Below are 10,644 nucleotides of genomic sequence, written 5' to 3'. Positions count from 1 at the left end.
GATTCCTTTGTGCACATTTTAATATGTCTTTAAACTATTCAAGCACAGGAAGACTCATGCTCTGTTTTCTGTCCTGCACACATAGGGGCATAGCCATCATTTCAGAAATGAGGGGGACAGAAATGTAAAAAAAAAAAAGAACGACTTTTGTCTAATTGACAGGCTTTATTTTTTCTTATGTCTTTTAATTGGATAAGAAATCAAGTGGACGATAACCAATCATTTGTATTCTATAATATTTTTTTCTGTGTTTTCCTAATGCCAATTTTTGGATTGGTTTATACAAACACATTCAATATCGCACACCCCTAATATATTTAACGTTTTGTTTAGAAAAATCTAAAAAGCAAAAAAGAAATCCCGCAAAGAGAAGTGCCCTTTATTTCTACTTGAGCCCATGCCCCTCAAAATGTATGTGCACGTCCCTGGCCAGGAGCAACTGTTTTATAACTAATTTTGAAAAGTACATTCACGTATAAGTTTATGTGGTTGTTTTTAAGAAGGGCAAATGCAAAGAATGGTAAGTGAAGGTTTAAAAGAAAAGAAAGGGTCTAAAACAGTGTGAATAGAAAGGTGCCAGTAAAAAAATAATGTGGGGTATGGGTAAGGTTAGGCATCGTTTGAATTTTTATGATTCCGATTCTTGTCTATTCCTAATTTCGATTCCAATAAGGTAAAAAAATAAATAAATAATAATAATAAATAAATAATCTTAGATATCATCTTATTGCAAAATATTTCATAGCTGAATACTATGAATGAAAATCAACAGGCTAAAGAACACTTACACAAGGATGTGTGTGCAGCAGAGAAAACAGCCCGTGAGTCTTCTTGACTTGAATAGTTTAAAATCACATCGAAAGTGTAGTTTGTTATAATAATAAAGGTGGATTCCAGGCACATTTTCAGTAGGACAAAAAAAGAGCATTTTATTTAACATGTTAACCCATACCTAGGCTTGGGAATCTAAAATCTATTCCAATTCTGGAATAGGATGCTTAATGTCAGGAATCATTTACTTGCTATAAAATTAAAAGTTGATTCCTCTTACTGATTCCTTTGTGCACATTTTAATATGTCTTTAAACTATTCAAGCACAGGAAGACTCATGCTCTGTTTTCTGTCCTGCACACATAGGGGCATAGCCATCATTTCAGAAATGAGGGGGACAGAAATGTAAAAAAAAAAAAGAACGACTTTTGTCTAATTGACAGGCTTTATTTTTTCTTATGTCTTTTAATTGGATAAGAAATCAAGTGGACGATAACCAATCATTTGTATTCTATAATATTTTTTTCTGTGTTTTCCTAATGCCAATTTTTGGATTGGTTTATACAAACACATAATAAGGCCGAATAGTTTCTATATTGTAATAAATGTTATGTCAATTAGCACTGCATTATTCATATACTATATTTATTACCTGGAAATGACCTGAAATGACCTTTTTTTTTTTTAGCTACAGCCATAGCTGGATGCCTTTATCCATATTAGGGATTTCCTGCACATCATAAGGTATTATATATTACTTCTACTGGGCCGTTTTGGACTTTCTGCGCGAGAGCGCCCTCCGGCTTCAAGTATGAATGAAACATGCACTGCATGTTCACATCATCTCATTTTGGATATGAATAAATCGTCTGATCATACATAGACTATCTTGTTTCTTCGCCCATGTGCATACACATCCAAATCACGAACACAGAAACTGACTTAACTGATTTAAAATGCATCTGATTGACAGATAAATCATAGTTGATCTATCAGCCAGATGCACGTAAAAATGCATGTGCTCTTATTTCAATGTTGTTACTGTTGAGGTTATTTTAGCTTCGTACATTTAGTTTAACTACACGATTTACCATTCAACTGAACTGTGTGCATGTATTTTAGACACTTACATTGTTCTTGCTCTATCCATGCAATAATTCTATCAACCGAGTTTTCTATTTACTTATACTGCTGTGTGCTCTGGTAATATCGACGGTATGACCCATTTCAGGAGATGGCAAAATTACGATTTAAAATCAGAGCATAGCTCACATTCACTAAAATATTGAAATGCTATGCTGATTCAAAACGACAACGCTTGTGATTGACAGTCAAAGCAAAGTGCGGTTTGAACGCCCCGCCCCACAGCTGAACTGGAAGTTTTGATTGGTTTTACACCCGAGTCAGACCTGTCTGTTATTGCCTGTAGTGCAGGGCTCCACCCCAGCAGTTTGAAAGTGCCCGTCAAACGCCGGCTCGCTCTGTTTCTCCATCGGCGCTCCTGTGTCTATTTTATTTGTACTTTTGGTGAAAAATAAATGTAGCGAAGTTGAATACTTTAGTTTTATTTTACTCAAGTAAAAGAGAAAGTACCACAATTTAATTATACTCAAAAATTTAAAAATGTTCTCAAGTATGTAACTAAAGTATTTGTAATTACACTTTCCACCTCTATGTTTTACTGTAACTTCAGCCGCTCGAAGCTCATGAACAAAAGCGCCAATCTCATTGGTCGGCCAGTTTTTAACGTGGCGCGTCAAACCAAAAAAAACAGTCCAAGGCGTTTTTTTTTTTAAATAACGCTTTTAAGCCTGCCGTTTTGCGCGCTGGTGTGCACACTCACATTGGCGGCCTTTGTTTAGTCACAAGGCGTTAAACGTCGGCGATAATCGTGCGTGATATTCGTCCCGGTGTGCACTTTAGAGTTTGTGCACACCTTTAGAGTGTCTTCTGGTATTTTACTTGATTGAATGAAAACGTTTTTATGGGGAACTCACGTCTTTGACCATTTTCTCATCTGATGATGAGAAAATTTTCATGTTGATAAGTTCCTGGGGTAATAGGCCCTAGGTGGCGTAGTCGACATACAAACGTTTTTTTTTCCCCCCCAATTGTATGTTTGACTTTGTCTCGTTAACCTGTCCCTTGGGCCACATATGCAAGTATCTTCAAACCCTCACAAGTACTGTTTTTGATTTTAGAGTGATGTTTTTTCCATCAAACGTTTGACTCCATAATTGTACTATTTGTGAGTGACAGTAAAGTTACTGAAAAACAAAGTGCAGAAGTGAATAAAGTGCTTTTTTTTAAAGTAAAGCAAATGACTAAACTGAACAAAGAAACAGAACATTTCAAATGTCACCATCGTCATCAAGTGGAGGATCACTTTTCTGTGAGTATGATTTGTTACATTTTCTGCATCAGCGGGCTTGCAATTCAGACACTGTAGTCTTTGAAAACTGCTTCATCACAGGGTCTGTGAAAGGAAAAATAATGAATCAATGGTTTTGAGTGGTATTTTTGAATCTCATATGTATTATAATTTGCATAGATATGCATAGAATTTCTTTGGGGCTGTTTACACCTGGTCACTTCATGCGTTTTCTCTGGTGTAAACAGGCCCTTTGACTGTTCTCAGTTTACCTTTCAAAGCTTGGACTAAATCCACATCAAGCTTGACATGAGCATCCATTTTATCCTCTTAACTGTTGTCACCATACAATGTTACATTGACCATAAGGTTAAAGAGGCCCAACATCTCTACAACAGAAGTGCTGAAAGCATGTTAGCATGACACTCAGAGCTCCAATAGTCACTTTATTAGGAAATATGTCAGCCAGAATTAAAGGGATAGTTCACCCAAAAATTTAAATTCTGTCATTAATTACTCACCCTCGTTCCAAACCCATAAGATCTTCGTTCATCTTCGGAACACAAATTAAGATATTTTTGATGGAATCCGAGAACTCTCTGACCCTCCATAGACAGCAAGGTAACTACCACAGTCAAGGCACAGAAATGTAGTAAGAACATCGATAAAATGGTCCATGTGACATCAGTGGTTCAACCATAATTTTACAAAGCTACGAGAATACTTTTTGTGTGCAAAGAAAACAAAAATAACAACTTACGATGCTAACACGACGCATGCTATAAATTATTCTTTCTGCCAAATGGACAATGTTTTTATAGTTGTTATATGACAGACAAATGCCACTACCTAGACTTTAAGCAACCATATACCCAGTGCATATAGTTGCTAGATAACTAGCTACTATGTGTCAGTGTCGTGTTACAGGTGTTACATCGTCTAATGTTAGCATTCCACATGTTAGCTAACATTTGCAAATGCACACCAGCACTGTCAACTTAGCAAAAACTCAGAAGTGAACTGAAAGTTAGTTAAACAAATAGCTAGTAAAAACTTACCTCCGAGGAGCAGTGTTTCCACGATCAGTATCTTCATCTATACGTGCTTGCTTTGACTTGGGAGCTGACCTGGTTTTCTAGTCAGGAAAATAAAATTAAGCGAAACTGGGATGATTTCTGCAGAAAAAGTGTTACCATCTCAAAAACATACAGCCGTGTGATTGGACCATTACCTGCAAAGCCGATTAAAAAAGTTTGGCTCTGATTGGTCAAATTGAATGTAGCTACTGCACTTAAAAAAAGCTTTCGACTGGCAATGACAAGTAACAGAAATTAAATATTTACTTAGAGTCGCAAAATAATGAGGTTCCAAATCTACACACATAGAAGCTTTAAGAAGCTGGGAAAAAATAAAGATGTAACAATGAATGTTCTATTTAATTAAACAGTTCACTCAAAAATTAAAACCGTAAATACACTAAATGTCACAAAAGTATGCTTGTGTTTTAGCATATTTCTTAAAAGCGCAACTAAGCATATATTTATTACCAAAGTACTTCTAGTATACTTTTTAAAAATGCATTAAAATGCAATTCAGTACACTTTTAACACACTTCAAGTAAGCATGCTAGGAATACAACTGTACTATAAATATATCTGAATTTCAAGTAAATTTTTAATACATTTAAGAGTACTTCTTTTTCACCTGGGCTAACTTGTAAATTAAGTGATCTTTCAACATTTGTCTAGCTTTGATGCTTGCTGACGTTTTTTTGCTCCATGCTTGCAGTTGCATAATTATCACAAAATCTTTTTAAAGTCGTTTTTCTTTGTTTTTGTGCTCTCCACAAAGCTTTCTGCAATTATCCCTTACTCACTTGTTTTCTTCTCGCATCTACTTTAGCCCCAGGCAAATTAAAGTCTACAAAAGGGGAGATCATTCAACCCTTCTTTCTTTGCTGGGAAAGTGTGACTCTGCACTAAGTCTCCCACACTCTGTTTTTTCAGTCTGTGTGTGTGTAAAGTCATGGAATTGATTATGTGGTTGTGGGTGATGGGATTTATTGTAGAGATGGTCAGTGTTTGTGGTGCAGGCCTGTCCTGTGGTCTGCAGGCCAGATTTGTTTCAGAAAGTCTGTATAAAGAGGGAGATGTGATCATTGGTGGTCTATTTCCAGTTCATGTTGAAGCACCAGAGCCTTATCATGCTTTTACTCAAATAAAGCATATTTCTCGCTGCCAGGGGTGAGTATTTAATATTAACTTAAAGACAAGATAACTGTTTAATGTGAAAATGGTCTCTCTAGAGGGTTTTTGTTGACTGTAATTCAGCACAACCTTAACTGACCCTGATATTCTACTCAGCCTAAAATAATAATATATTGTTTTATTGTATATATTTCAACATATTAGAATTATCACATAAGAATAAAAAAAAATTCTGCTATATAGTCATTCAGTTATTCCTCAAACTAACAAAACTTTACATTTTACATTTTCTTTCAGTGTTGACCTTCGCTCATACCGCTGGCTCAAAACTATGATCTTCACAGTGGAGGAGATTAATCAGGATCCTGTCCTGCTTCCAAACATTACTCTGGGGTACCTGGTAGCTGACACTTGCCTAGCTGAGGGCACAACACTGAGTGCTGCTTTAGCTCTGGTAACAGGGCAGGAGGGGACAGTGTCGGGAGCAGAATGCAGCGGGGCCCCAATGGTGCCTGTCATTATCGGTGACGCTCGATCCTCTGCCTCAATAGTGGTGGCTGACACGCTGGGAGTGTTTGATATCCCCATGGTATAATAAATTATTTATTTATTTTTTGGAAGTCACATTTAAAAATAATTTACTGTGACTTTTAAAAAGTGTTATTCATCAGTGTGTTATACTTTTAAAGATCATTATGTTCCATTGACATCCATAAAAGCTTTCCTAGTATTCACTTTACATTTGTAAGTACATTTTCTAAAATTTCCTAAACTGGAATATCCATATACAGTACATCACTGATAAAATTCACTTAAAATGCATATTTAAAGACTAGAGTTGTCTTGAATTTCATAATAATCTCTCCAGTAACATAAAAGGTTTACATGTATATTGAAACTAAGCATTCCTCTAAAGCTCTTAGGCTACAATGAAAACAAAAAACAAAAACAAAACATTTTTAAGTATAATAATTCTATTATCTATTATTTACTGAACTGGATTCGTTGTGTGAATAACATTAAAAATTATACCATTGTTGCTACATTGTTGACAATGACAGTGTGTGACAGTGATCCAGTCAGAGCGAATCTCCAGTTAACAGTTCTGTGAATTCACAAGTCTGACTAAAAATGAGCCAAGAATGTGAGGTCTTTGGAGCTTGAGTGTGCCGCATGACTGATGGAGCGAAGAGTAGGTTACTAATGCCGAATTTTAGAATTTGTTATTATAAATGAAAATCAAATTTAGATCACGACTGCCTGTTGTTTGTGAACTAAAGCTGCTGTAAATGGGCTCTTTAAGCCTTCTGTATGAAATGCTTGAATGTAGACATGTTCACATTTGTGTATTATCATCTGAAGGGGGAAGTTCTTTTTTTATAATTACATTAAAATAACGCAAATGAATGCCCATACATCTACCCTGCTGCCGTTGCAGTTTCAAATGATGTAAAACTAGTATTGCATAGAGTTCTTCTACATTAAAAATCAAGTACTTTTGTACTTTTACCCAAGTTAAGTTGAAAAGGAGTGCTTAATATTTTTACTGGAGTAATATTTTGTTAGGGTATCTGTACTTTTACTCAAGTACTTGATTTGTGTACTTTGTCCACTTCTGACTTTGACATGCTGAAATTGTTGCTCTGATACATTTTAGAGAGTAAGCAACTGTTATTTATTGTAGTTTATCCAATGTTTATTGAAAACTCTTTGTATTAAGTTAAATGTTTAAATAATTGTAGTAAGCATAACATTTCTAAGCATAAAATATTTGGTGAATTTTTTTACACTGTTTTTATCTAGATTTTGATCTGTGTTTTGTCTGTCCAGGTGAGTTATTTTGCATCCTGTGCTTGTCTCAGTGACAGTCGCAGATTTCACTCTTTCCTGCGCACTGTTCCCAGTGATGCTTTCCAGGCCAAGGCCATGGCCCGTCTGCTGCACCTGCTGGACTGGACCTGGGTGGGGGTGGTCGCAGGAGATGATGAATATGGTAAAAGTGGCGTGCAGCTTCTCTTGAAAGAACTGGAAAATACACAAATCTGTGTGGACTACCTGGAATTCATTCCAAAATCACACTCACAAAGCAGGATCAGGCGAACTGTGGAGAGGATCCAGAGTTCCACAGCTCGTGTTGTGGTAACATTTGCCATTGCCCCTGATATAGAAGTCCTGTTAAAGGAAGTGGTGGTGCAGAATGTGACCAACAGGCAGTGGATAGCCACAGAGGCCTGGAGCACCTCTATTCTGTTCTTTGACCCAGCAAGCAGTTCTCTCCTAGCCGGTACCATTGGCTTTGCTTTGCGTCGGGCTGATATTCAGGGTCTTGGTGCTTTTCTTGCCCAGCTGAGCCCTGCGAAGCAGCCAAATGAACCGTTTGTAAAAGATGTTTGGAAAGAACTTTTTGGGTGCTCGCTGGCACAAGACTGGCAGCCTTCATCTAAAACTCCAAAGTGCACAGGCTCAGAGAATGTGGAGAAACATGGCCGCATCTACACAGATGTTTCACAGCTGAGAGTCAAACACTGAAAGAACAAGGTGCATCCCAAAGGTTGTGGAGTTTCTGTCTTTGCAAGATACAATGGGAATTGTCCTGACAGTCTTATCCGTCACTGGGGCGACCCTAACCACAACTGTTCTGGCAGCCTTTTTCCATCATCGTGACACACCCCTTGTACGGGCCAACAACTCAGAGCTGAGCTTCCTACTATTGGTGTCACTCACTCTCTGCTTCTTGTGCGCGCTGGTTTTTATTGGCCGCCCTGCGCCGTGGAACTGCATGCTACGTCACACCGTGTTTGGAGTGAGCTTTGTGATCTGCATCGCTTGCGTCCTCAGTAAAACTGTGGTGGTGCTGGTGGCTTTTCGGGCCACTCTACCTGGATCAAATCTGATGCAATACTTTGGGCCCATCCAGCAGAGGGCAGGCATCTTCCTTTGCACACTGGTTCAGGTTGTGATATGTTTACTGTGGCTGCTGCTGGCTCCTCCTCTGCCCACAGAGAATGCAGGAGGTGAGCTTGGTGCTCGAGTGATCCTGCAGTGCACGGTGGGATCTGTTGTGGGGTTTGTACTAGTGCTGGGCTACATCGGTCTGTTAGCAGTGGTCTGCTTCCTGCTGGCCTTCTTTGCGCGAAAGCTTCCAGACAATTTCAATGAGGCAAAATTCATTACTTTCAGCATGTTGATCTTCTGTGCTGTGTGGATTGCATTTGTGCCAGCGTATGTCAGCTCACCGGGGAAGTACACGGTAGCTGTGGAGATTTTTGCTATTTTGGCTTCCAGTTATGGCCTGTTGCTGTGTATATTCACCCCAAAATGTTATATCATTCTGCTTAAACCTGAGAAAAATACAAAAAAGAACATGATGCCCAGATAATGTGTACAAAAGAAAGGCTTTTGTGATGAGCCATTTTCATAATAGCATTATCTATAAATATGTACACACTACAAACAAATTCTACTCTATTAATCAGTTTGTGATGATATAAGCATAGATTTCGGTGCTGGGTTCCCACTAAAGTTTTTTTTTTTTTTTGTATTATGTTTATTTATGTACTCTAAGTCATCATTATGAAATAAATACAATTTTAAAAAATACATTTCCAAGTACTGAGCCCTGAGGCACCCCAGTAGCTAGATGTTTCGACTTGGACACCTCACCTCTCCAAGATACCTTGAAGGACCTATCTGAGAGGTAAGACTCAAACCACTGGCATGTGGTTCCTGAGATGCCATTTTCCAATAGGGTTGACAGGAGTATCTGGTGGTTCACCGTATCAAAAGCAGCAGACAGATCCAGCAAAATAAGTATGATTTGGAAGCCGCTCTTACCAGTCTTAGGCTTCAACAACTAAAAGCAAGGCAGTCTCGGTCGAATGTCCACTTCTGAAGCCAGATTGGTTGCTGTTCAGGAGATTGTTCTGTGTGAGAAAGGATATACATATCATATCAGATATGTATTCTGATTTAGAATTTAGACATTATAGAAAATACCTATCCATGTGTGAGATGATAATATAAAATGTAATAAATAAATAAATATATATCAGATATGTATTCTGATTTAGAATTTAGACATTATAGAAAATACCTATCCATGTGTGAGATGATAATACATATAAAATGTAATAAATAAATATATATAATGTAATAAATTAAACATTACCTTGTCATAGTGTCTTATAATTTATACAGATAACTGTTATATATGCCAATAAAATAAATATAATAACCATATTAGAATATATTACCTTATTTATTACTTATATTACCGCTTCATCATTAACATATCATACAAATATATATATAAATTTGTATTATAATGTTGTGCTCTATCTGTCACTGTCACGAATCCTGTCCATGGACTTCCGTTCGATCGCCACCAGAGGTCACCCTTCCGTTACATTGACTGTCAAATTACACAAACTGTTACATGTCATCCCGGACTACGTATCCCATCATCCATTGCACTGATTGCACACAATCACACATTACCCCCACTCAGATCCTTTTCAAACTGCCGTGTATTGTTTGCGTATATCACTCTCCTAGTGGTAGCACATTACGGAGCCAGTTTCCTGCCCTAGTTTTTAGTCCTTAGTTCCTAGTCATAGTCTTGTCTTGCCTGCTTTCCCGTGTTACCTGATTATTGCATGTTTATCTTGGATTAATCTTTTGCCTTTCTGTTTGGGACTGTGTTTGCACCTCGCCTGGACTATTGCTCTTGTTATTGGATTTCCCCTCTTGTCAAGCCCTCTGGATAACTTTCACTGTCGACTGACTCATGCCTTCCTTTGCATGCTATTTCTTTCGTCTTCTTTTGTTCAATGGTTGTTTATATGCTTAGTGCATATCGCCACCTAATTGATGGTTGTGCATTCATTTTAATTTTTTTATTTCATTTTAATTTAATCATTTAAATTTTTTTCTGTTTAATCTTTAATCCTTGAGAATATAAATTTTATTGTTTGTTTGATGCTAATTATATATTAAATAAGTCAAAAAAAGTATGATTTGGAAGCCGCTCTTGCCAGTCTTAGGGCTTCAACAACTAAAAGCAAGGCAGTCTCGGTCGAATGTCCACTTCTGAAGCCAGATTGGTTGCTGTCCAGGAGGTTGTTCTGTGTGAGAAAGGATATACATATCATATCAGATATGTATTTTGATTTAGAATTTAGACATTATAGAACATGCCGATCCATGTGTGAGATGATAATATAAAATGTAATAAATAAATATATATATAATAAATTAAACATTACCTTGTCATAGTGTTTTATAATTTATACAGAT

General features: G+C 37.1%; 1 pseudogene; it reads left to right on the top strand.

Annotated features, from left to right (window-relative positions):
- The first annotated feature begins 5,179 nt into the window (after positions 1-5,179).
- Positions 5,180-8,728, top strand: LOC107550111 (extracellular calcium-sensing receptor-like; annotated as a pseudogene).
- Positions 8,729-10,644: the final 1,916 nt, after the last annotated feature.

Source organism: Sinocyclocheilus grahami, unplaced genomic scaffold (assembly GCF_001515645.1).
Source record: "Sinocyclocheilus grahami isolate Dianchi unplaced genomic scaffold, SAMN03320097.WGS_v1.1 scaffold388.1, whole genome shotgun sequence".
Classification (NCBI taxonomy): domain Eukaryota; kingdom Metazoa; phylum Chordata; class Actinopteri; order Cypriniformes; family Cyprinidae; genus Sinocyclocheilus; species Sinocyclocheilus grahami.
Note: the sequence above shows the minus strand (reverse complement) of the source record. Positions and strands in the feature narration are given on the sequence as shown.